The sequence below is a fragment of the Globicephala melas genome, chromosome 2, assembly GCF_963455315.2.
Source record: "Globicephala melas chromosome 2, mGloMel1.2, whole genome shotgun sequence".
Lineage (NCBI taxonomy): Eukaryota > Metazoa > Chordata > Mammalia > Artiodactyla > Delphinidae > Globicephala > Globicephala melas.
This window is the reverse complement of record NC_083315.2, coordinates 48390587-48416259: the sequence shown is the minus strand read 5'-3', so window position 1 is coordinate 48416259 and position 25673 is coordinate 48390587. Positions and strand designations below refer to the sequence as shown.

At 39.8% G+C, this 25673-nt stretch overlaps 1 non-coding gene across 1 annotated transcript; it reads right to left on the bottom strand.

Annotated features, from left to right (window-relative positions):
* Positions 1–23254: 23254 nt before the first annotated feature.
* On the bottom strand, positions 23255–23361 carry LOC115861969 (U6 spliceosomal RNA). Its single transcript, XR_004042953.1, has one exon. It is a non-coding gene; the product is annotated as a U6 spliceosomal RNA (small nuclear RNA).
* Positions 23362–25673: the final 2312 nt, after the last annotated feature.

Sequence of the window (25673 nt, the reverse complement as noted above, 5' to 3'; positions counted from 1 at the left end):
AGAAGGTCGGCTGACCCAGGGCTGTCCTGGGGTGGGGAGCATGGGGGGCCAGGCCGTGTCATCCTGGATCTTCCTGCACCACAACCCTTACAGTCCTGTCTCACCTGTTGTCCTCAGTAGAGTGTAAACTTTCTGAAGAAAAGGAAGCTTATCTTGTTCCCCAGTGTATCCTCTGCATCAAATTCTGCCCATATTGTAGTAAGAGCTCAATAAATATTGGTTGCTTGAATGAATAAAACTAAGTCTTACCATCTCTTCATTGGACTTCTTTTCAGGTTTTTGTCCTTGACCTGAATCCTAAATATTCACTGAGTCTGCCTTATTTCTGCTACCGTTCCCACCCACACCTGACCCCTGTGTCTATACCACATTCCACTTAGAAGGTAAAAGCAGTCTAACCAGCACTACCTGGGGGTGAAAAGTGTCCCATCAGTTTAGACCTTTGAATCTTGGTCTTCCCAAATAGGCAAAGTTGTCTAGTAAGAGATGAAGGAAGATTTGAGTAAATGAAAATTTACTGTGCCCCCTCTGTGTGTTGGACATTATGTTTTGTGTATCTTGTCTTGTTCCTTTCTATGGGAGAGACATTTGTATTTCCATTATTACAGAGAAGGAAACTTAGATTTACAAAGATAAGCCCTTTGCCCCAGGCCAGCAGCAAGAGAGCCAGCACCAAGGATTCAAGTTCAGATTTGCCTAATTCCTAAGTTCCTTCCCACAAAGGCTGGAGTGTCTCATGGAAATTTTTCTGACAATAATTTTAGCTTTAGGAGAAAGACTAGACACTTTTTTGACCTTTCCAATTATCTTACAAGCCCAGTGTTAATCAGCTGAGTCAGAACTGATGACCTCAGGACTGCTTCTGCCCCAAACCATCTTCTGATGAAATGATAAAATGAGACTACTAGTCTCATTAATGAGTCTAAAAACATTATGTGAGTTCCAATGATGCCTTTGCTTCTGGCCCATCCCACACCTTCTCCAAATAAGAAAGCAGCTAATTTGCAAAACCCTTGCTTCTGTGAAGCAGCTGTGCGAGTCACTGACATATATGATTAGCATAAAATTAATTTGTTGGGGAAGCATTATTACCACCCCTAATGAGGTTTAGGAAGTGACTAGTAGTGTATATGAAGGAAGGTGGATACTGTTCTTTTAACTCCAGATAAAATGTGTGTGGGATGCAATTTTCAACACCAAGATTTAGCTTGGGAATCAGGTGTTTATGGCAACTTGTGTGAGGTAGGTTTTTCTCAGAGCTATGAGACAGAACAATTTATGACAATGTAGATGGGTCTCTTTTGTATATTTCCATGATTTCCTTTCAGGGGAAATTCTGTGCATGGAAGACAATTATGGCAACCTAAAGGAATTAAATGTCCTTTAACTGAACTGTAAATTTTATCATTCATTCTATTTATAATTTTAAATGGAAAAAGAAGAGTGAGTCACATATGAAAATCATTTATTTCAATCACAGAAAACCAACCACCCATAACTTATATACCTGTAGATAAAGAAGTTAACTGAATTATGCATTTCCACTTAGGCTTTTTCTATGCACGTAGTTCTGTTATTTAGCTAAAATCACATAATATATCAAAATTTGTATCTTGTTTTCTCCATATACAGTAATAATATACATGTTTTTCCTCACTAAAAATTCTTCATAAGCATCATTTTAATGTTTCCACAATATTGCACTGTATGGATTTGCCATAATTTACTTAACCATAGCCTTTTAGTGTTGGATTTTATGTAGTTTACAGTTTTTCACTTTTTTAAGTGATGATGCAATTCATTTCTTTGTACCTCCTGCTTTATTTTCATTTTAACTTATTGATTTCGTAAAAGTAGAATTACTTGATCAAAGAAAGTTTTGGATAAATTTTAGGTTCCAGATAAATAGTGATGAATAGACTTTCTGAATATAACTGCCAGCTTAGAATTCTATCCAGGGAAAACATTTTTTTTTTTTTTTTTTTTTTGCGGTACGCAGGCCTCTCACTGCTGTGGCCTCTCCCGTTGAGGAGCACAGGTTCTGGACGCAGAGGCTCAGCGGCCATGGCTCATGGGCCCAGCCACTCCGCGGCATGTGGGATCTTCACAGACCGGGGCACGAACCCGTGTCCCCTGCATCGGCAGGTGGACTCTCAACCACTGTGCCACCAGGGAAGCCCCAGGGAAAACATTCATTAAAAATGAAGGAAAAATAGAGACTTTTTCAGGAAAACCAAAACTGAAACAATTTGTTGCCTTTAGGCAACACTAAAAGAAGTGCTAAAGTATTTCCTAAAGAGGAGGAAATATGGAAATGTAAGAAGAAATAAAGATAAATGGGAAATGTAAATATGTAGGTAAATCTAAATGAATATTGACCACACAGAATAATAATGATTTAAAATGCATGAAGAACAGATACATAAAACAAGTGAAGTAATGGAATTGAAACTGATAAAGTTCTAGTGTTACCTGGGAAGTGATCCAAGTACTGATTTGTTTTAGACACTAACATATCAAGGATGTTTGTTGTAATCACTGTGTAACCATTAAAGGAAAATAAAAGATGTAACTACCAAGATAAGGGAGAAGGAACTGGAAAATAATTTTAAAATGCTTTATTAGTTCAAAAAGTTGAAAGAAGGGCATATAAAATAATGTAGAACAGGTATGACAAGTAATAGATAGTAGCTAAAACCCTAAATATATCAGCACTTTTATGAAATGTAAATTAACTAAATCAATTAAAAAACAAAGCATCTCAAACTGAATAAATAAAACAAATAAACACCTTGTGTACAAGGACACAAAAGAACTGAAAGTACAGACACTAATAAAAAGGAACATGACATAATTATATATGACAAAATAGACTTTGAGGCAAGAGGCATTCTTTGAGATAATGAGGGGCATTTTATAATGATAAAATATCAGTCAGCCAGAAAGATTTAATACTTCTCAGTTTGTATGCACCCAATAATATAGCATCAAACCATATAAAGCAAAAAATGCAGAAAAGCTAGATAAACCATATTGGCTGATATTAAGATGTTCTCCATAACTGATGGATCAAGCAAACAAAAAAAAGTAATTAACATATGTAAAATCTGAGAAACATTTACCAACTGTACAAGCAACTTCAGAATTCACATTATTTTTAGGAGTACATAGAATATTTAGCAAAATTGTCCATATACTGGGGCATAAATCAAATCTTAACAAAATTCCAGGTATTAAAATTATACAGTGAAATAAGACTAGAAATCAATAATAAACATTACTGGAAAACCACTAAATGTTTGGAACTTAAACAGTATATGTCTAAATGAACAAAGATTCAATCACAATGAAAATTTTTAATAATTTTAATTAAAATGAAAATATGGCACACTAAAATGTCAATTAAAAGCATGCTTAAAAGAATAACTTCATATATCAGAAAAGAAAATATGCTGAAAATTAATCATCTATTGATTTTCTTGATTGTACCCATATCAGGAAGTTAAAAAGAATATCAAGTTAAATCCAAAGAAAGAAGAAAGGGGATAATAATAATCCTGATAGCAGACATTAGTCACACATAGAACAAATGTACAATAGAAAAAAAATTACAAAGCTCAAAGTCAGTTCTTTGAAAAACTAAACCCTTAGTAAGAATGATTAAGAGAGAGAAGACACATAATACCAATATCAGGAATGCAAAAGAAATTACTACAGGTCCAACAGATATTTAAATCAAATAATGAGAAGACATTGTGAATGATTTTATTTTAATAAATTTTAACATATAGGTGAAATGAGAATTTTCCTAGAAAAACACAACTTACCCAAATGGAAACAAGAAGAAAATTTCTAAAATCTAAATAGTTCTCTATTAGGTAAATTGAAACTGTAATTAACAAAATTCCCACCAAGAAATCTCCAGGCCAATTGACTTCACTGGTAAATTCTTCCAGATATTTAAAGAAGAAATAACAGGAATTTTATACAAATATCTCCAGAAAATTCAAAAAACAAAACAAAGAGCACATGTGTTTTGTTTTATGAGCCTAGTATTTCCTTAAGACCAAAACATGACATGAACATTTATAAGAAAGGAAAATTAAGGACCAATCTCAAGCACATATATACAAAAAATTTAAATAAAATCTTGTTAAAAAGACAATACATTGCTTTGAATTTGGGTCTATTACAGGAATGTAAGATTCATTTAACTTTGGAAAATCAATCAATGTATTTTATCACATTGACAGAATGAAGGAACACGATGATATGATGGGGCTTCCCTGGTCGCGCAGTGGTTGAGAGTCTGCCTGCTGATGCAGGGGACACAGGTTCGTGCCCTGGTCCAGGAAGTTCCCACATGCTGCGGAGTGGCTTGGCCCGTGAGCCATGGCCGCTGAGCCTGCGTATCCAGAGCCTGTGCTCCGCAACGGGAGAGGCCACAACAGTGAGAGGCCTGCGTACCGCAAAAAAAACAAAAAAAACAAAAAAAAAGATGATATTACGATCTTAACAGGTATAGAATAAACATTTTAAATCTATTACCTGTTGCTGATAAGTCTCAGCAAATAAGAAATAGCAAATGATCTCCTTAAACTGATAATTAACAACTCAAAAAATCCATAGGAAAAATTATACTTTATGATGCAATTTAGATGACATTTCTGCAAAGCTTAGAAAGAGGACAAGATTTACTATAATCATTTCCGTTTCCATTCTTTTTTTTTTTTTTTTTTTTTTGCGGTACACAGGCCTCTCACTGCTGTGGCCTCTCCCGTTGCGGAGCACAGGCTCTGATGCGCAGGCTCAGTGGCCATGGCTCACGGGCCAAGCCACTCCGCAGCATGTGGGATCTTCCCGGACTGGGGCACGAACCCGTGTCCCCTGCATCAGCAGGCGGACTCTCAACCACTGCACCACCAGGGAAACCCTCCATTCATTTTTGTAGTAGTTATCCTAGCCAGTGCATCAAGGCAAGAAAAATAAACAAAATAAACAAAAAGTACAAAGACTAAAATAGAAAAAAATAAAGTAACATTATTTCCAGACCACATTGATTTTGAAGTAGAGAAATATAGAGGAATTTACAAATAAACTATTGCAATTAAGAAATGAATTTAACAAGGTCACTGGATAAAAGTTCAAAGTACAAAAATCAATGGTATTTCAATATATCAATAACAAATACTTAGAAAATAACATTTAAAATGATACCTATTATGAGAACATCCCAAAGCATCAAATATGTGAGAATAAATCTAACAAAAGATGTGCATGACAGACACTATAAAACATTATTGTCAGCAAGAAGACGTGAATAAAGAGAGGGCTATTCCATTGTTATGGGCTGAATTGTATCCCCTCCCCAACTCATATGTTGAAGTCCTAACCCCCAGTACCTCACAATATGACATTATTTGGAGAGAGGGCCTTTTCAGTGGTTGTTAAAATGAGGTCATTAGGGTGGGCCCTAATCCAGTATGACTAGTGTCCCTATAAAATGAGTAAATTGGGGTACAAATGCATACAGAAGAAAGACAATATGAAGATACAGGGAGAAGATTGGCCATCTATAAGCCGAGGAGAGAGGCCTAAGTCAACCCTGCCAACACCCGATCTTGGACTTCTAGACTCCAGATTAATGAGAAAATTAATTTCTGTTGTTTAAGTCACCCAGTCTGTGGTATTTTGTTATGTCAGCCTTACTAAACCAATACAACCATATTTGTAATATAGAACACTCAATATTGTAAAGATGTCAATTATCTCCAATTTAATCTATAGATTCAATGAATCTGATATTGTTTCAGTCTAAATATGCATCTCTGATATTCTCTCCAAGCTATCCTATTCTTTCCTTTCATGGCATTCAGCCAAATATCTCTGTATTTGATGTAGTAGGGGATGCCACACACTGGGTGGTTTAAACAACAGACATTTATTTCTCACAGTCTCAGAAGCTAAGTCCAAGATCAAGTTACTGGCCCATTGGGTTCCTGGTGAGAGGTGTTCCTGGTTTGCAGGTAGTCACATCTTCACTGTGTCCTCAGTTAGCACAGAAAGAGAAAGAGAGAGCTCTGCTCTCTCTTCTTAAAAGGACACTAATCCTATTGGATTAAGGTTCCACCCTTATGACCTCATTTAAACTTAATTAATTCCTTACTCCAAATACAGTCACACTGGAGGTTAAGCTTCAACATATGAATTTTGGAGGGACACAACTCAGTCCATAGCAATACCTTTTCTCCAATCCAGCAAGTGTCTCTGACCTACAGCTTTGTGAAGGTGTGAAGCCTTCCAGGAAGCTCATGCAGGTAGTTGAGTAAGCAATGGAAGTTCCCTCAAATCATTCAACCTCATGGCTTTGCATCAGTTAGTTGTCTGTAAGTCAAAACTACATGAATATGTTTATGTAGGGATTAAAGAGATCTGAGGATGAGGAGATAGCCCCTCAGGGGTTTAAGTATGTGAAGAACTGGGGGGACTTCTGGAGAAAGAGCCCACAACATGGGAAGCAAAAGTGGAGATGCATAAGGCTGATGGACTCAGGACACAGTAGAGGGTAGGTGGGCAGGGAGAAGGGAATTTGAGCTGGGGAGACTCCTTCAGCATTTTGGGGGTGGGGACTGTCATGAAGAGAGAGGAAGCTGAAGGAGGGAAGGTTTACTCAGTTTCTAAAACCCTAGGAGCAGAGGCGTGCTTGGCTGGTGGTGCGTGTCCCAGAGAGATCAGGGCCATCTCCTAACCTGGACTCAGTGTCAGCCTGAGGCTGCTGCTTCGAGGCATCTCTGGTCTGTCCTGGTGCCCTCAGGAAGTGCCAATACAGGACCCATCACAGCAAGTAGCCTGAGGAAGCCTGGAAGCCTAGTTCACCTCTGCAGAGATGCCTCCTGGGCACCCTGAGAACTGGCTGGGCAGGGATCAGAAGTTTCTGTGTGTCCTGAAGTAGCAGCTGGGGAAGAGGCCAGAAAGCACTCTAGTCTCTGTGACCCCATTCATGCCCTAGGTAGCTGTGGTCGCTTCTGGGTGGGGGTTACAGGCACAAACACACCACAGTGGTTCTCTTTTCTGCATTACTCTGGCCTAGAGAGATAGCCCCTGTGATGGCAGCATTGCCATGGTGATAGCGTTAAGCAATAGCTGTCCCTGGAACATTTTCCTGGTTTTATTTTCCTTTAGTGGAGTTGGTGAGATTAAACCTGCTCACATTTGAGCATAAGTGAGTAAAAAGTCAGTGCGGGATTCTGGGGCTCCTCTGTGACCTCTGCAATGGCAGAGGACAGAACCATGGGTATCATTCGCATCATATGAGCATCATAGAGTTTACCTAAGCAAATACTTTCTCGCCCTTTCCCAGGGCCTGCCAACTAGGCACCCAGGGAAGCCTGGATGGTGAGGGGCTGATCTTGCCACTTCCAGGGATTATGTTGGAGAGACTCAGCGATGCCACCTGGAGGTGTCTTTCTGTCTTTGTCTCCCGGAGGGAAGGGGGTTGTGGTTTAAAGATAAAATCAGAAAATCATAGTTTTATAGATGAATATAGTGGGGAGCTGCAGTGGGAGTTGGCTGGCTCCAGGAGAACCCAGGAGGGAAACATCCCCCAGCTCCAGGCTTGGGCTTCCCTTGAATTGGGCAGCCCCAGCACAGGTCCTGGAAGGTCACAGCCCAGTGACTGCTGTAGACTTATTGACCGGTCCTGGCAACACCTGTCTGCCCCCATCATTGAGCCCTGAGCTCGACCAGTGGGGATTCTGTGTCCACTATCATTCATCTTTGTTTTCTTAGGGCCCAGTGTGGTACCTGGCATATAGGAGACATTTATTAAGTATTTGCAGAATAAGTGAATAACAAAAATATTCCATTGTTCTCAGAACTCGCTGTGGTCCCCAAGTTAGATAAATAAATGAATAAATAAATAAATTCATTCTTTCCTTCACTCATTCATTTAATCATTTAATGAATATTTATTCTGGAGATAGTTAATATCTTCACCTAGCGCAGTGTCTTGCAGATACAAGACACTCAATAAATATCTCTTAAATTATATTGTAAACTTATTTGCTTGAAAAATCCAAATATAGCCTGAAATACAGTCTCCTTTCTGCATGTATATATATAAATGTTCTTCCTGCTTCCAATCTACACACACACACACACACACACACACACACACACACACACACTTTTTTGAATCATTCCTTTGAAATGGGGTAATGTCTCCAGAAAAATCTTATTTAAAAAAAAGCAAATTCAAATTTAGGAATTCAGTTTGAAGAAAGGCCTACCATGTGCTGATTTGTGCTGAGAATGGGATGGAGCTATAAATGTTGTTGGTGGATATCTTCTCCAAGTGTGGGCCACAGAGAGATTATATTTGATCGTGGGGATGGGGGCCACAATGGTCCAGAGAAGGAGGCAAACCCCTTCCTTGCTGAGGATAGCACAGAACTCTGAACACCCAGGAGAGATAGATGGCAGGGGAAACCTTGCACCACAAAACTACAGAGTGCAGAAAGCTGGAGAGAACCTTTGAGTGCCTTGTAGTTTCTTGTGAAACCCACGCTCTGGCTCATGGAAAAGGGCTGTTTCCTCCCTTCGGCTCGGCGCTGGCCCCAGAAGCGGTCTGGTGGGGGCATGGGAGGAGGTGAGCAAGCAGGCCGGCGGGGGGGTGCTAAGACCCCAGGGACTGGTCATTTGTAGGAGTCGAGGGAGATGGGGTGTCCAAAGTCAAAGATAACTGGGGTTTCAGAGCTGCATGACCAGAAGGACAGTGGGTCCCTTTACAGAGGTGGAGAGGCCAAGAGGATGGACGGAAGCGGGTTAAGGAGGAGGGATGGCCGTTCTGCTGTGAACACCAAGTGTGCAGCGGCCACAGGAGGGCCTGGAAGGGTGTGTAGGAGGAAGGTGAAGGAGGGTCAGGACTGAGATTGGACTGGGGATCTTCTCAGAGAGGTGAAGGCTGAAGCACAGGAGTAAATGAGGTCATTGAAGAAAGAGGGTCAGAGCAGAAAAGGCATTTGGAGGAGCTGAGCATATAAAGCTAAGAGCGCATTTGGGAGCCAGGCAGGTCTGGGGATGACAGCCTCTGCTCTGAGCTCCGTGTCCCTGAGTGAGTCCTTAAGCACTGAGGGCCTCCTCAGTTGCCACATCTGCAAAATCAAATAATGAAGGAAAATCACTTAGCACAGTGCCTGCTACCTAGAAATGCCTCCATGTTTGCTGTCATTATCAGGGGACCAGAGAAAGAAGAGGAAAAAATAAAAATATGGAGACAGATCAGTTACACTGATACTGTCTTTGTGATCTAAAAAAATAGAAAAGAAAATGGTGCAAGTGCTAGAATTTTACTGGAAAAGGTTTTTAGCTACAGCTGAATCCTCCAAAGCCAGGGCAAGATGTCTCTAAAACTGTTTCCCTCCTAGGAAATGAACGTGTTGGGCTCTGACTCTGACACCAGTAATCAGCAGAAAAGGGAATAATCCAGTATTTCCGATCAACACGTCCCCATCAGGGACCTGGAGACTGATCATCTCAGTGCACTTTGGAGCTTCAATTGATCCCACAGCCTCTTGGTGCCCACAGGTCTCCAGGGCAGCCCAGGAGAGGCCCTTTCCGGCTACCACTCAGCTGCTGGGTCCAGGTGGAATGGCTTCAGGTGCCATACCAGTGCTTGGGCACAGCCACTAATTTAGGAATCCTGTGTGTCCTCATTCTCATGTAATATATTATTAAAATTAAGAAGGGGAAAAAGAAAACGTCTCTTCATAGCAGACTTATACCTGTTGGCTATTAGTTTTATGATTTGCTCAGCTATTTGGTTCAAATCTCCCAAATGTTTTGGCTCTTGTACCAAAGTCTATTTCAGGGCAACTGTGCCTTGCTTTGTCCCATCAAGTTCTAGCCAAAGGTACCACTAGGAAATGGACTGAACAATCTCCGGGACGCGTTCTTCTTCTTTTTTTAAAAATTTATTTGTTTTATTTATTTATTTTTGGCTCCGTTGGGTCTTTGTTGCTGTGTGCAGGCTTTCTCTAGTTGTGGTGAGCAGGGGCTACTCTTAGTTGCAGTGCACAGGGTTCTCATTGTTGTGGCTTGTCCTGTTGCAGAACACAGGCTCTAGGCGCGCGGGCTTCAGTAGTTGTGGCACGTGGGCTTAGTAGTTGTGGCTCATGGGCTCTAGAGTGCAGGCTCAGTAGGTGTGGTGCACGGGCTTAGATGCTCCGCAGCATGTGGAATCTTCCTGGACCAGGGCTTGAACCTGTGTCCCCTGCACTGGCAGGCGGATTCTTAACCACTGCACCACCAGGGAAGCCCCAACCTCTGGGACACTTTCAATCCACATTATGGACAGTTTTTAGAGGTGGAGGCTGGGGGAAAAAAAGCCCTGAAAGTATAAGAAGAATAAAATCAGATTTTAATTGAACTGCTGCAATGTACTAGTAAGTCTAGTTAAGCATATAATTAATTGTTGTAACCATAGCAACAGGATTAGCTGGAACTATTAGGGCAGCACCAGGGGTTCAATGAGAGACTCTTAAAAAGACAAGTGGTGGAGATTGCAGAAAATAATTCATTCTCCTCCAGCAGTTCTCCAGAGGGCCTCATACTCTTTAGCAACCCCCAAATAAATCTATTTAATAATATTTTGTTAGATTCGTGCAGCTTTTCTTATCCCAAAGGACCCTGAGGTGCTTCATAAGCCATGAACGTAAATATAGATTTGGAATAATGTATTGGGCCAGATTTTCCTAGCACTTAAACAACTCTCTGGTTGTTTGTTCTGCACCTTTGGAAGCCCCATTACCTTCAGGATACATGGAAGCAGTAATTTACTGAGTGGAATCCCCATAGGCCTGGGGCCTGAAGCACCAACAGAGTGTAAACTCAGGTAGGGGCAGAGAAGGCTCCAGAGATAGTACTTTTATTTATTTATACCCTATCTCATTCCAAAAAGGCCTCAAAAGGCTTACAAAATACACAGGGTACATCAGGATAAAATAAACACAGGGGGAAATCCAAAGCAGGGGCAAATAATAGTAGGAAAGAAACAGATATTTGGAAATGTTAGCACAGGAAATGTGCACAGCAATCTCCTACAGAAGTAGGCAAAATTTCCATTGTTCCTCCTACTGACCGAAACAATGAGGAAAACAGAATCCACTTCCAGAAATAGATGCTTGGTGCTGAGACCTCACAGAAATCTTCTCTTTGCCTTTAAGAATCTACTCTTTGGTGTAAAGACTCTCCAGCCCCTCTACTGTGAGGAGGTAAAAGGGGCCTTGTAAAGACCCACTTCCTCAAAGAAACCTCTTACTCTTCCATTAAGCTGACAACTACTGATTGATCATCTAACTTCGTTCCAGGCATCTGCCCTTATAGGGAAGAACAATCCAGCTTTTGATGGGTTCTGGCATTCTGACTTGATCTACAGTTAAAGTTTAGTCTTTGGAGCAGAGGTAGCAATTGGTGGCCCACGGGACAGACATAGCCCACAAACACGTTTTCTTCTGCCCATTGGGGAGCTTTGCCTTCAAGTCCAGATTTCTAGTTTCTCTTGAAAAATTGGAAGACCTGTGACACTGGTTCACCATCCCATTGCTGCTGAGCAGAGCAGAGGCCAACCCCCTTGGATGGGACAACATTCCCCAGTGCCCACCAGTCCCCACCATGTGCAATGCCATCCAACTTATGTCATGAGCTATGTCATAGCATCTGCTCTCTCTTATGTTACCTACCTAATTTCTCTAGGAGTTCAAGTTTTTAATCTCTGATCTAGAGTCTTGTCCACCAAATGCTCATGCTGTTTATCCCTGTAGAATCTGGAATAAGAATGAGACAGCCAAAGGGTTTATCCTTGGGTATTTCCAGGCCACTGTTCCTCAAGTGTCTTCTATCGGGACACCCCAGTCAGGGCTTTTGCTCCAGCTGTGCCTCTCAGGTATCTGGTGCTCCCAAGACTTCTGTGCTTATTTGAATCTCACCCACCCTCCAGGCTCAGTTCAAGAGTCTTCCCTGAAGCTTTCTCCAAGTCTTCTAGTTCACTGATCCTCCCACTGGGATGACATCTGGACTTTTCAAGGGGGTGGGAATAGTTTTCTAAAGCCTTCAACCTTCATACCTGTGCTTTCTTCAAGGTGGTCTGCCTGTGAAAGTGTCTATCATGCTACTTCTCCTACTTCCCCTTCACAATCACCTTCTCCCACCCTTCACCCACCTCAAATCCTACAATCCTTTAGATTCAGCATCTAAAAAAGGTGCTCTGGGGCACCAAGCAAGGTAAACTTTGAACATTGGTGTTGAGAAAGCAAATGTCTGGGAAACACATCCTTTTGCAAGCAGGTGGATTCTAGTTCCTTGCTTTCAGCAATATTGAAGAACGACCTCCTTGAGTGGAGAGTTGGTAGATCATTAAAATAATTTTTGAAGATGGATTACCATGTGATTTTGGCATATCTCAGATGGCATTCTTAAAAATAAGCAACATTACTATAACAGTATTCTTTTCATTCCTATCTACTTATTTATGTAAATGACATTTATTCAGTAATTATATTTATCAAAATTAAAAATAGGAATACAAATGATGTCATATCCTATCTCCTTCTAGCAATATGCAATGATCACCCATGAATACATGAACAAGTTGAGAAAGACCTCATGTATCTCATTAAGTGTACATCTCCAATACAATCTTATGAGGAATATTTACCTATCAATTACGTAGTATTAATAACTGTAATGATAAGCCCACTGAGAAGGCATAAAGTCCTTTCAGTTTTGTGGAATGCAAATAGGAGTTCAAGGAGAAAAAGGAAGGATGTGAAATTTCTGACCGTTAAAGAGGAACTTGTCTGTATATTTTAAAAATGGATGTTAGAAGTATCTAATCACCATAGTATCTAGATTCCACTGGATACATTTAAAATGAAGAGACACTTCTATTTTTGGAAATCAGTATTTATACTATACCGAAGAATATGTTCTTTGTAAATCTTCAGACTTACAATGACACATTTTGGAAGTCAAATTATAAATGTGCCACTGAATATGTAGTTTTTCAGAGTTTTTTGTAGAGAGTTGCCAAACAAAAAGATTTAAAGACCACTGTTTTAGTAAGTATTTCTTCTCCTTGTAACTTGATTTTTCATCACACTGTTAGGCACTTTGTATCTTTGATTTACTACTTCGTGACTTACTCTCTGGCTTCCAGAGAGCCTTAGAGTTCCATGGATCACCACTTAACCAGGATTTATCAAGCATCTACTCTGTGTGTAGGACAGCAGGTCATATTTAAATATAGCATGTAATTTTTTCCATGGAAGAACATTTATTTAAGTGAAGATGACAAAAAAGAGCAAAGTATCAGTAAAAACTATATTTAAAAGACAGGTGAATATCTCATATTTGGAGGTCATTTCTGTAATATTTCAACAAGTCAGAGCATAAACTCCCCCCCCCACCCCGCCAACAGCAAATAAATAAATAAATAAATAAATAAATATATAAATAAATAAATTCTGACCAGATCAAGTTGAAAATGTAGATGAAAACCCATAGGGGTAAAATAACAAAAATCAAGACTTTATTCAGAGCTTATTTACTCAGAATTTTAAAATAATATTAATGAGCTGTGGCTCTGTTGTCACAATCAGATAAAATTAGAAGTGGAGGATTGTAGAGGAGACAAGAAATTAACGCTTTCTCTCTGGAGGGAGTGTGAAGTGTCTTCTTTTTTATTTATTTATTTATTTATTTTTGGCTGTGTTGGGTCTTTGTTTCTGTGCAAGGGCTTTCTCTAGTTGCAGCAAGTGGGAGCCACTCTTCATCGCAGTGCGCGGGCCTCTCAATATCGCGGCCTCTCCCGTTGCATAACAGGGTGGTTTGACAATCTCAGAGGTAAAAAAGAAATTAAGAAATTGGAAAGAAGAAATAAACTGAGTGCTAGACTCCAAGAAGCTCTATTAACCCTTCACTCCATGCCAAAAAATATGCCCAAGAGGCTCTCCATACCAATGCCAAATGATGACATACTGTCCCTGAGGTGGAGCAGCCCAGAGCTGTTGTTGAGTGTTGGGAGAGGAGGCTGGGGTAGGAAGGGAGGGGGAAGATGTGCCATGATAATGACGCTGGTTACAGGAGGGCTACTTTGATTTCCCATCATCACAGATACTCCTCCAGGTGTTAAGTGTGAACCAGTCTCAGAGGCAGGGCGGAAGGGAGCTCTGTAATCTGCTGCTCCCGAATTTTTAGTGCCATCATCAAATCTTTGCAGCCGATGCTCACATTGTGATACTGTGCCTGGGAAGAGATAATTCGTTTCAAACTCTAGTTACATGCATCCTGCAATAATATGTCCAGCTCTCTGGAAGGGGAACTGTAGTAGATCCATGAATGAGGAGTCAGACTTTTTTGGAAAATTTGTGCCCTGCATTAGTCCATGCAGTAGTATGCTGGTAAATGTTTAACAATAGGCTCCAAAACAAAAAATACTGATGTGAAGCATTTGCCTATTTCCATGGTGTAAATTCTCTCACTGTGGCCAATTTTAAGCAATCATTTGTGATGTCATGGATGTAGAGCTGGGAAGAGTTGCACACAGTTGGCTTTTAATAGTTGGTGTGAGCTTTGTCTAGTTCATCCAGATATGGAGTGGGTGGGGAGAAATGTGTTAGGATTCCCTGTCTTTGCCATCAGTGCCTGAGGAAATCTCCCCACCTCCACTTCAGCACCCCACCAGCCACACCTGACCGTTCTTGGTGCAGACCTTTTGTCAGGGATGTCCACTATTGTCCCTTACTTCTTAAGCTCGACTTCAGAAGGGAGCCCTGCCTTCAGTTCCCCACTCCCCCTCAGCTTGCCCCACTCACACTTTCCTAACCCCTGGGAACCTGACAACCACAGAGCAGTGTGTTGTAACACCCTCTGGCTGCTCTTCATTCCACCCCCATTGCCTAAAGGGAAACTGAAACTTCATTTCTCTTAAAACTTGCATCTCATTTCTATAAGACCAACTGAGCCCAGCTGCTTCCATTCCCAAGTTATTTCAAGATCATAAACTCACAGCCCCTGCCCTTTAAATTCCTTTATTCTGTCTCCATGACTAATTATAAAACTAATTATTCTCCAAGGGTCAGATGTCTTTTGGATACCTCCTCTGTCTCTCCCAGGATAAAATTAAAACCTCCGCCATCTCCCATACTCCCATAGAATTGTGGAGCTATCTCATCTTTTGAATGTGCAGAATGGGATTTCAATTTCATTTGCTTATAAGTCTGTTTCCATTTCCAAGCTGTGTGCTCCAAAAGGCAGAGCCCAGTCATCTCTATCTTCAGCCCTCAAGGCAGTATCTGGCATGTGGTCAGCCCTCCATACATATTTGTCAAAGACATAAGTGAATCAATGAATGAAGAAAATTCTAGAGTCATCAGAAAACAGGATGTTTGTAAGAACACTTTTGGCCTTAGGTTACTGAAGATATAATTCAAAATGGTTTAAGTATTATTGACAAAAAAGTTCAAAGGTGGGGCAGTTCCAGGGGTTGGTCCAGTCAGGGTCTCAGCAGTGTTCTGAAGGAGTCCATCGTCCTCCTCTGCCATCCTTTGCATATAGATTTTTGTGAAAAGGTAGCAAGAGAGCTATATATGGCAGCAAGAAGGTTGCAGCAGCTCCAGGCACCACATCCATATATAACAAGGTCCAAAGATTAGAAAAAAGACTCTCCTACTTGTATGTCAAAGGAAATTTCCCCAGAAATTCTTTTCCTCTTTCCCCCATAAGCAGATTTCCCCTCATGTGGTAAGGGAAAGGAAATGCAATGATTGACTTGGACTAATGAAAAAGTTCTCTTGAAGTTCATGGCCAGCCAGGGTTCTGGAAGTGGGATGGGAACGGCTATCTGGTAGGCAACCAACAGCTGCCACACATACAGTCAACAGAACTAAGGTATTGAACTGTGGTCCACATGACCAAGCTGTGTGCATCCCACATATATGAGGATGAATGAACATTAGAAAATCTGATGTAATTTATGACACTAATTGTAAGAGGAAAAAAATAATCATCTTAATAGATTCAGAAAAAGCTTGGGATAAAATTCAACACCTATTCATGATTTTTAATAAGATTTAGTAAATTTAATGAAAGGAACATGCAAAACGTAGAGCAAACATGTTTAATGATGAAACCTATAGATTTCAGAAACATATGCCCAGAATCACTGTTTCTGTGCAAAACTGTTCTACAGATCACAGATCAGGATAAGAAAAAGAAATAAGTTGTATGAGTTTGAAAGGAAAAAAAAGCTATTATTATTTACAGAGGACATGATTATCTCCATAAAAACTTGAGAGTCTTCAGACAAGTTATTAGTATTAATGAGGGTTTAGAAATATCACTGGAAAGGATATCAGTTTTTACAAAGTCAGTCACCATGGTACATATCAGCAACAACGAAATACACTCCTCTAAAAAAAATTTATAATAACAAAATAAATAGGTTTCCTAGGAATAAATTTAATAAGAGCTAAGAATGATATTTATGGAGAAAATATAAATCATTGCTAAAATATATTTTAATAGAGTCAAATCAATGAGAGAGATAGATTATATTTATGCATAGAGAAACCCAAAATCATGAAAATTTTTACTCTCTCCCAAATACTCTAAAAATCCAGTGTAACTCCAAACAACATATGAGAAGATTATACGAAAATTGAAAGGCCAACAAATAATAGCTCTTTTTTGAAGATAATTTTGAAGAGAACTAGGGCAGAGAGGTCATGTTTGACCAGAAAACAAGACTTATTTTGAAACTATGGTAATTTGACCAGTGTGCTATTAGCAAAATATCAGATATATAGACCAATGGAAGAAATAAATGACCCCATAAACTATCTAATGCTTAAACAGAAACAATATATGAGAAGATTTTATCGTAGATCAGTATCAAAAGAACAGTCTACCTAGCAAATTCTTTCGGAACAATTGGTTATCTATTAAGGAAAGAAATGAAATTTATCTTTATCTCACACCATATGTAAAAATCAACCCTAAGGAGGATAAAGACATAAAATATGAGAATATTAATTTTTATTTATTTATTTATTTTTATTATTATCATTTTTTTGCGGTACGCGGGCCTCTCACTGTTGTGGCCTCTCCCGTTGCGGAGCACAGGCTCTGGACATGCAGGCTCAGCGGCCATGGCTCACGGGCCCAGCCGCTCTGCAGCATGTGGGATCTTCCTGGACCGGGGCACGAACCCATGTCCCCTGCATCGGCAGGCGGACTCTCAACCACTGCACCACCAGGGAAACCCATAATTTTTATTTTTTATGAAAACATTTAATAAAACATCTTTGTGATTTTTGTGGTAGGGCAGTACATACAAAGTACATACATACAAAGAGGACAAACATAAAGACAACTTGATTAAAATGATAGAAACTCTGTTTCAAATATGGAAAGGAAAAAAAGTGGGGGGAGAAAACCACTTTTAAAAACTTGATTAAAATTGAAACTTGACTAAATTAAAGCTTGACTAAAACTTGATTAACACTTGACTAAATTAAAAACTTGATTAAAATCAAGTTGATAAATTCAACTTGATTAAAATGATAGAAACTCTGTGTTTCAAATACTGAAAGGAAAAACATTGGGGGGAGAAAACCATAGACAAGGATAAGATGTAAAGATGTTTGCGATATGTATACACAAAACATGTAAAGAACATTTGAAATTTGATGATAAGATAATCCTACTAGAGAAATAAGCAAATGATATAAACAGATAATTTGAGAAGAAATACCCAAATGACCCATTAAGAAAAAATATTCAACCACATCATAATCAGGAAATGCAAAGCTAAAAGACAGTCAGATTGGCATCAGATTGGCAAAAATTGAAAACTGAAAATACTAAGTGTTGGTGAGAATATGGAGAAAGAGGAAGTCATACTTTGCAGGTACAGAGGAAAATGTGTACAACCAATTTGGACAGCAGTTTAGCCACATGCAATAAACATGAAAATGAGCGTACCCTGTGACCCAGCATTTCTATTTCTAGGAAATGTGTCAAAGAAAATCTCACATATGTGCCCAAGGAGACACAGAGAATATAGAAAGTGTTAAGAATGCATGAAATTATTCAATGATAGAATGGAATGCAAGAACATGCATATCAGCTTCATATAGAATAGTAAAAAATTAGAAACATCTTAAGTGTTAACAAGAGGATGGTGCATTACACTGAATTATATTTGTGTAGTGAAATACTATACAACAGTAACAATAAATGACCTGGAACTATATGCATCAACATGGAAGATTCTTTTTTTTTTTTTGCAGTACGCGGGCCTCTCACTGTTGTGGCCTCTCCCTTTGCAGAGCACAGGCTCCGGACGCGCAGGCTCAGCGGCCATGGCTCACGTGCCCAGCCGCTCCGTGGCATGTGGGATCTTCCCAGACCGGGGCATGAACCCGTGTCCCCTGCATCGGCAGGCGGACTCTCAACCACTGCGCCACCAGGGAAGCCCTGGAAGATTCTTTTTTTTTTTTTTTTCCTTTGAGGGTGAATTTATTTTAAAAAAATTTTAAATTAAAGTTAATTTACAATATTGTGTTAGTTTCAGCAAAGTGATTCACATATATATGTAAATAGGTTCATTTTTACTATTTTTTAGATTTCACATATAACTGATATAATATGGTATTTGTCTTTGACTTACATCGCTTAGTATGATAATCTCAAGGTTCGTTCAACTTGGATGATTCTTGTATGCATATTGTTGAGTGAAAAGAGTTTCAGAAGAATATATTGTGAACAATGTCATTGATGCACCGTTTAAGTAATGTGTAATTGTGTAAAATGATACTCAGTATTGCTTAGTTGTACAGGATTTTGGTAAAAGTATAAGACATGCCCAGGTATGATGGACATCCCCAAGAGTGAATGGGATGGGGAACTCAGACTGATTCAAGTATGTTTGCACAGTTCTATTTTTTAAGCTAGGAGATGGATACGCTTGCATTTATTGTATTATTTTCTCCATAGTTTTATATGTCAGAAATATTTCACAATATATTTCTCAAAGATCAAAAGAAAGAGGCAGCTCTCTAGTGACCATAAAGGAACACTGGCAAGTTGATGAACACCCTTTCTGACATGTGTGTCATCTAGAAACTCATAGGAAATGTCTTCCCATGACCTGAGAAGAAAGTACCACTCTAACGTCCTGTGCTATATGGAGCATCTCTCACAGATCCAAAAGAAGGCTGATCTCAACATTCAAAAATTAATTTGAACGACGTGCTTTGGAGCACATTTTTTAAAATTGCAAGTTAGTTAAATGCTTCTGCAAAAATTAGAAACGCTTTCTGAGAAAAATGGTTCTCTCCATGAATCATGAGTTACTCAGTTCTGCCTGAATTATTAGGAAATGCAGGCCAAAGCCCCGCTCAAAGGTTTTTGTCAATTGTTACCCAGTAAGTGTGGTTCCTCGCTTTATTTCTCAAGTCTTCTGGATCATCTGATCTTATTTGATTGTGGAACATGAATTTTCTTGTTTTAACCTCAACTAGTTCTGCAATCCAACTCAAAGTAGTAGACTTGGAAAATGAGGCTTTTAGCTGGGGAGAACCAAGGGCTGCCCTTGGGAGGTCAGATGCTCCAATGCAGTTTTCTCAACCTCTTGATGCTATTTGCAGTTGGCTGTGAAAGGATGGCTTTGGAATTGGCCTGGGGGGTCAATGAGAGCTAAACCAATCCTTCCTGAGAAGGGCTGCTCAGCCAGACTTGTGGGGGAGGACAGCCCCCAGACCGTGGGCTTAGAGACCGACCCTGACATGTGCTATCTGTGAGATCTAGGCTGATTCACTTAACCTCCTTGAGCCTCTGATTCTTCATCTGAAAAACAGTGTGTTTTGAAAATTAAATTAAGCAGTATCTGATAAATCAGCGCACATGAAAGATGTTCATTGAGATCACTAGCCCGATGAAAACTCCCAGGCCCACTGAAACGGATCTGACTCTCTTCTGAGAATGCAAAAATGATCCTTTTGAATTCAGTCCTTAAGGCATTAGTATAAATGAACTTGTAGGTTTGCTTAAACATCTCTGGAAAAAAGAGGGCAATCTATGAATGAGAGACTTCAATTACAGCACTCTATCCCTAAGTGTGGTATGTTCTTGGTTCATGAGAAAGTTTTCAGTGGTGCAATTTTATATGCTGAATTTAATGACATTTGGTTTTCCTTGGACTCATCTTTATAGTTGCCTTCTGGTGCAGAATGAATGGGAAACATTCAGCCTGGCACACAGTAGGTCATCAGTAGGTGGAGGTACTGTTATTACTGCTCTTTTCTCTAATCAACACTGCTCCTTGTGGGAACGTTGTCACATTAAAAACACTAGAGTTCTGCACTGGCAACTGGGGAATCCATGCCATTGGGTTGTAGGAGGAAGGGGAAGACTGCAGGCAATGAGACACTCAATCCATCACTTGTTCCCACCAATTTCCTAAGAGCTGAGAAAAATAAGACCAATCACCTTCTCTTGAAAAAGTATATGAGGTGAAGTAATAAATTCTGGATTGCATGATGGGAGATCCAAGGTGGAGATGGATTTCCCATGCAGTAGTCCAGGCAAGCTGGTAGGATTCCTGTCTTTGGCTGTCTTAGGGGGATCTGTGAGGTCTCTAAGGTCTATTGCTGAGTCTTCAGAGCTTACCTGTATGTCCCAAACAGCCTCAGCCCCCTCCATCATGCTTTCTTGTATTGTGTCATGTTAGTATGATTATCAGTTGCTTTCACCTTATCAACAGATTCACAGCCTCCTGATGGATGATGTAATCACCATGCACTGTACATTTTCAGCACAGAATGATGCTGTTCTCTTTTATCTTCTGTATCCAGCAGGGGATGACTCAGTCAGAAAGAAATTTCACTTTACACATCGTTAGACTATGCTTCAGGCTTTCCCCAGCAGAGAACAATGGAATCTTGGCTCCCAAGCGTTGTCATTCACCTGCATCTTTCCCTATAAAGTGGGGCTGGGCCCTGTGAAATGGGTGGTCTGGTGTTGTAACAGTGGTAGGACCAGCTTCTCGGCTGTGAGTCTACATAGTGCCTGGTAGTTAGAGCAAGGGAACCTGATTTAAATAACTAGTGCAGCAAAATTTTAATTCTAATTATTCTTCTCTGGCGGCAAATTCTGAAATCCAGAAACACCCTGTGTATGTACTTTCTTTTTTGACAAAAGTAAAAGCTTGCATTTATGTAAAAAAGAGTAGATGATATCTCCCCTCTCTTTTTATATTTATATTTCAAAATTTATATTCTGCTATACAACAATGTATATTGGGGGAAGTGAGGTCAAGATTCTTTATTATATTTTAGGAAGAACTTCTAAGATGACTGAACTTTCTTCAGTCTTTCTTAATGAGGGGTCAGCAATCTTTTTCAAGGGAGGGTCTATTTTTTTAAGATGTCTGTTGACTAGAGAGAGAGCCATACAGGAGGAAATAGGGGGGATAGGGATGCATTAAGTGTTTTCTGGCTGCTGGGCAGACCCAGTTGCTGTACGATGCTGACTAATGGAGGAGTCTGAAGCCAAAGTTTCAAGCCTTCATCTGTGGTCCAGCTGCTTAAGAATGAGGACCAAAATTTTGTATGTGACCAATTTCTTCTCTCAAGACTGTTTGGTTTTCATTTTGTCTCTAATAGTTCTGCTGGAAGAAAATCCCTTAAATATCTTAACTGAAACAATGCTTATTGGAAGGGAAATCCTTCCTGGGTCAGCAAAGTTGGAGTCCTGATTGTGGAGGCTTTGTGGGCTCTCAAGAACTCCCCAGCCCATTCCTCTCTGCTTCCTTCACAGCTACCTCTGTCTGAGCCCTGCCCTGGAGGGTAGCTGGGACAGGGTACTCAGCTCTGGGGGTGAGGTCACATGTCAGTCTAGAACACTTGACCCCAGAGACCTCTGTCATTTCTTTCTCTGGGTAAGTTTCTGAGTTTCTGTAGAGCTAGAAGGCTGCCATTTGTAATGACCCTGAGGGCTATATCGGTCTCCTATATAAGAATGTTATGAAGCAATGAAGGAGGTTGGAGTCCGCTGCTGGCTGCTATTGAGGCAACAGGAAAAGTCAGTACATGGCCTCTATCATTGAAAGCTCGAGTTTGGTATCACATGTGATGGGGAGAGAAAAGAAAACCATCAGTGGAACAGAGTATCTTTATCATTTTAACTTTTAATAAGGCCTCTGATGTACTTACAATATCAGATGGACTTTTCATCATCACAAACATTTAGTATGGCAGATTGCAACCTCTAAGGATGTGAGTGTCTGTGTGTGTGTGTGTGTTAAACATTGTCCTGATTTCCCACGTTTTTATTTCATGAGTAATTTCCTGTTAAACATTTATGATGGGGAAAACAGTTTTTCAGAAAGTTAAACATAGAATTACCATATGACCCAGCAATTCACTATTTGGAAATACCCAGAAAAATTGAAATCAGGGTTTTGAACTGTTATTTGTACACCCTCGAAAAGGTATTGTACACAGTAATGCTACTATTATTCATAGTAACATTATTCACAATAGCCGAAAGGTGGAAACAACCCAAATGCACATCAACAGATGAATAGATACACAAAATGTGTTTATCTACAATGGAATATTGAGCCATAAAGTGGAATGAAGTACTGATACATGCTACAAAAGAATGAACCTGAAAAACATTATGATAGGTGAAAGATTTTAGACATAAAGGGTCACATATTATATGATTCCATTTATATGAAGTATCCAGAATAGGAAACTCTATAGAGACAGGAAGTATATTAATAATTGCCAGAGGCTGGGTAAAGGGGGAAATGGGGAATGAGTATTTTTTTTTAAGTCTATGAATATCAGAGATTTACTACTTTTTTACATATATATAAATTCTTTTTTTATATTCTTTTCCATTATGGTGTATCTCAGGATAGTGAATAGAGCTCCCTCTGCTATACAGTAGGACCTTGTTGTTTATCAATCCTATGTGTAATAGTTTGCATTTACTAACCCCAACCTCCCACTCCATCCCTCCCCCATCCCCCTCCCCCTTGGCAACCACAAGTCTGTTCTCTATGTCTGTGACTCTGTTTCCTTTTCATAGATAAGTTCAGTTATGTCATATTTTAGATTCCAAATATAAGTGATATCATATGGTATTTGTCTTTCTCTTTCTGACTTACTTCACTTAGTATGCTAATAAATATATGGAATGCTTTGCAAATTTGCATGTCATCCTTGCACAGGGGTCATGCTAATCTTCTCTGTATAGTTCCAATTTTAGTATAAGTGCTGCCGAAGTAAGCATGGGAATGACTACTTAATGGGCATAGGGTTTCCCTTTGGGGTGATACAAATGTTTTGAAACTAGATAGAGGTCATTTTTGCGCAACATTGGGAGTATCCTAAATGCCACTGAATTGTATACTTTAAAAGAGTTAATTTTATGTTATCTGAATTTGACCTCAGTTTAAAAAATCTATGGTGGGATTTCAAGAATCCAAGAGCAAAGCTTTAAAAACAGGTGAGAAGAATACATTTCTTTTTTTTTTTTTTCTTTTTCTTTTGCAGTATGTGGACCTCTCACTGTTGTGGCCTCTCCCATCGTGGAGCACAGGCTCCGGATGCGCAGGTTTAGCGGCCATGGCTCATGGGCCCAGCTGCTCCGCGGCATGTGGGATCTTCCCGGACCAGGGCACGAACCTGTGTCCACTGTATCGGCAGGCGGACTCTCAACCACTGCGCCACCAGGGAAGCCCAACATTTCTTAAATGCTATACACGCACATAGAGACACATACAGATGTAGATACAGAAGTCCCAATGCGGGGACTATTATATATTGGCCAGGTATGATGGTTAATTTTTTGTATCAACTTGATTGGGCCAGGGGATGCTCAGTATTTGGTTAAACATTAATCTGGGTATTTCTGTGAAAGTGTTTTCCATGAAATGAACGTTTAAATCAGTAGATTACTTAAAGCAGATTTCCTCCCTGATGTGGGTGGGCCTCAACCAATCAGTCGAAGGTCTGAATAGAACAAAAAGGCTGATTGTCCTGAGTAAGAGACAATTTCTTCTGCCTGACTGCATTCAAGCTGGGACCTTGACCTTCGCTTGCCCCCAGACTAGAAATACTTAATCTACTCTCCTGAGTCACCATCTTGCTGACTGACTCTATAGATCTTGGGACTTGTCAGTCTCCATAATTGTATGAACCAATTCCATATAATACATCTCTTTATATTTGTACCTCTGTCTATCTATCTATCATCTACCTTCTTATCTATCTCTCCTATTGGTTCTCTGGAACCAATACAGAGAACCCTAATATACCAATTTACCAAGTTTCTGACACAATTATTCCTCTTTTCATTTTCTTTCTGATCTTTCTTTCTGTTAACCTTTTTATCCTTTCTATATAATGCTTTCTTTCTGTTAACCTTTTTATCCTTTCTATATAATGCCCTATTATCTACATGACTTTACTTCAAGTAGTCTCACACTTAATGGCAAACAAAATTGCTTATCCAACCTGAGATTAAAATTTTATCAGAAAATAAAGCTAACAATTCCACTGTTCTTTTGACCGAAAGTTAATTTTAGCAAGTGTGAAAATGTCACCAAATTATGTTTCTGTGTCTTTTTCTTCATAAGAGAACAGGTGTTGTTTAGTTGTGTCTTTTCTGATATGCTAGCTTTATAACGAAATGTCCAGGTTCCCCTCCAATCACACAGCCCATTGGTATGTTATGAAAGAGTTTATGACTCTCATTAACTTTGATGGTTATAATTAAATGAAGCTGTGGAATAATCCAGGGCCAGCCCTTTGGAGTGCTCCTAATTCAGTTTCCATAGACACTCACGAGATGATGAGTGTAGCTAAGCCAGAGTCCATGATACTGTGATTTAAATATCTATTGTCTGAAAATAAAAATCTTTCCCTAAAGAAAAAATAAAAGGCCAGACATAGATAAAATTCAATATGGAGAGATCATTGTGTATTAGCACAGTGACATAGTGGACAAAGCTTCAGAGAAGAGGTGGCACTTCATCTGGGTGTTGACCTAATTTAGTGGGGAAGGAAAGGTAAGAGGCAACTATTGAGCCCTTACAATGAGCTCTCATTAACTCTTACAAAAGCCTTGTAAAGAACATAGCATTACCCCGTTGTAGAGATGAGTAAACCCATGGTTTTGTCCCTGTAAACTTTGTGGCAGAAAGCAGATGTCTCAGCTATGAGAACTGAAGCTGTGCATATATGAGTGTCCTAGACATGTTTGGATGACGAGAGGTGTAGAACGAACAGGCGTTGTCTGCTGGACAGTGGACAAGAATTACAGGAGTGTCTCATTGCATCCATCCCTCCAAGAGTCTTGCACTGGCATCCCATCATCTTATGCCTGATTCAAGGAAGACAGTGCTGCAAAAAGAAGTGAGAAAAAACAGAAAAGGCCAAGTCACTGAGCCCTCCAGAAGACATTCAGTGAGTAAGGAAGTATTCTTGGAAGGGGCAACAATGTGGCACCCAGGGGTGAAGGTAAGAGATGGAGGAGTGGGTGCAGTGTGTTAGCTTCATAGAAACAGCATCAGGCATTCCCTAGGGATGTTGAAGCAGGAG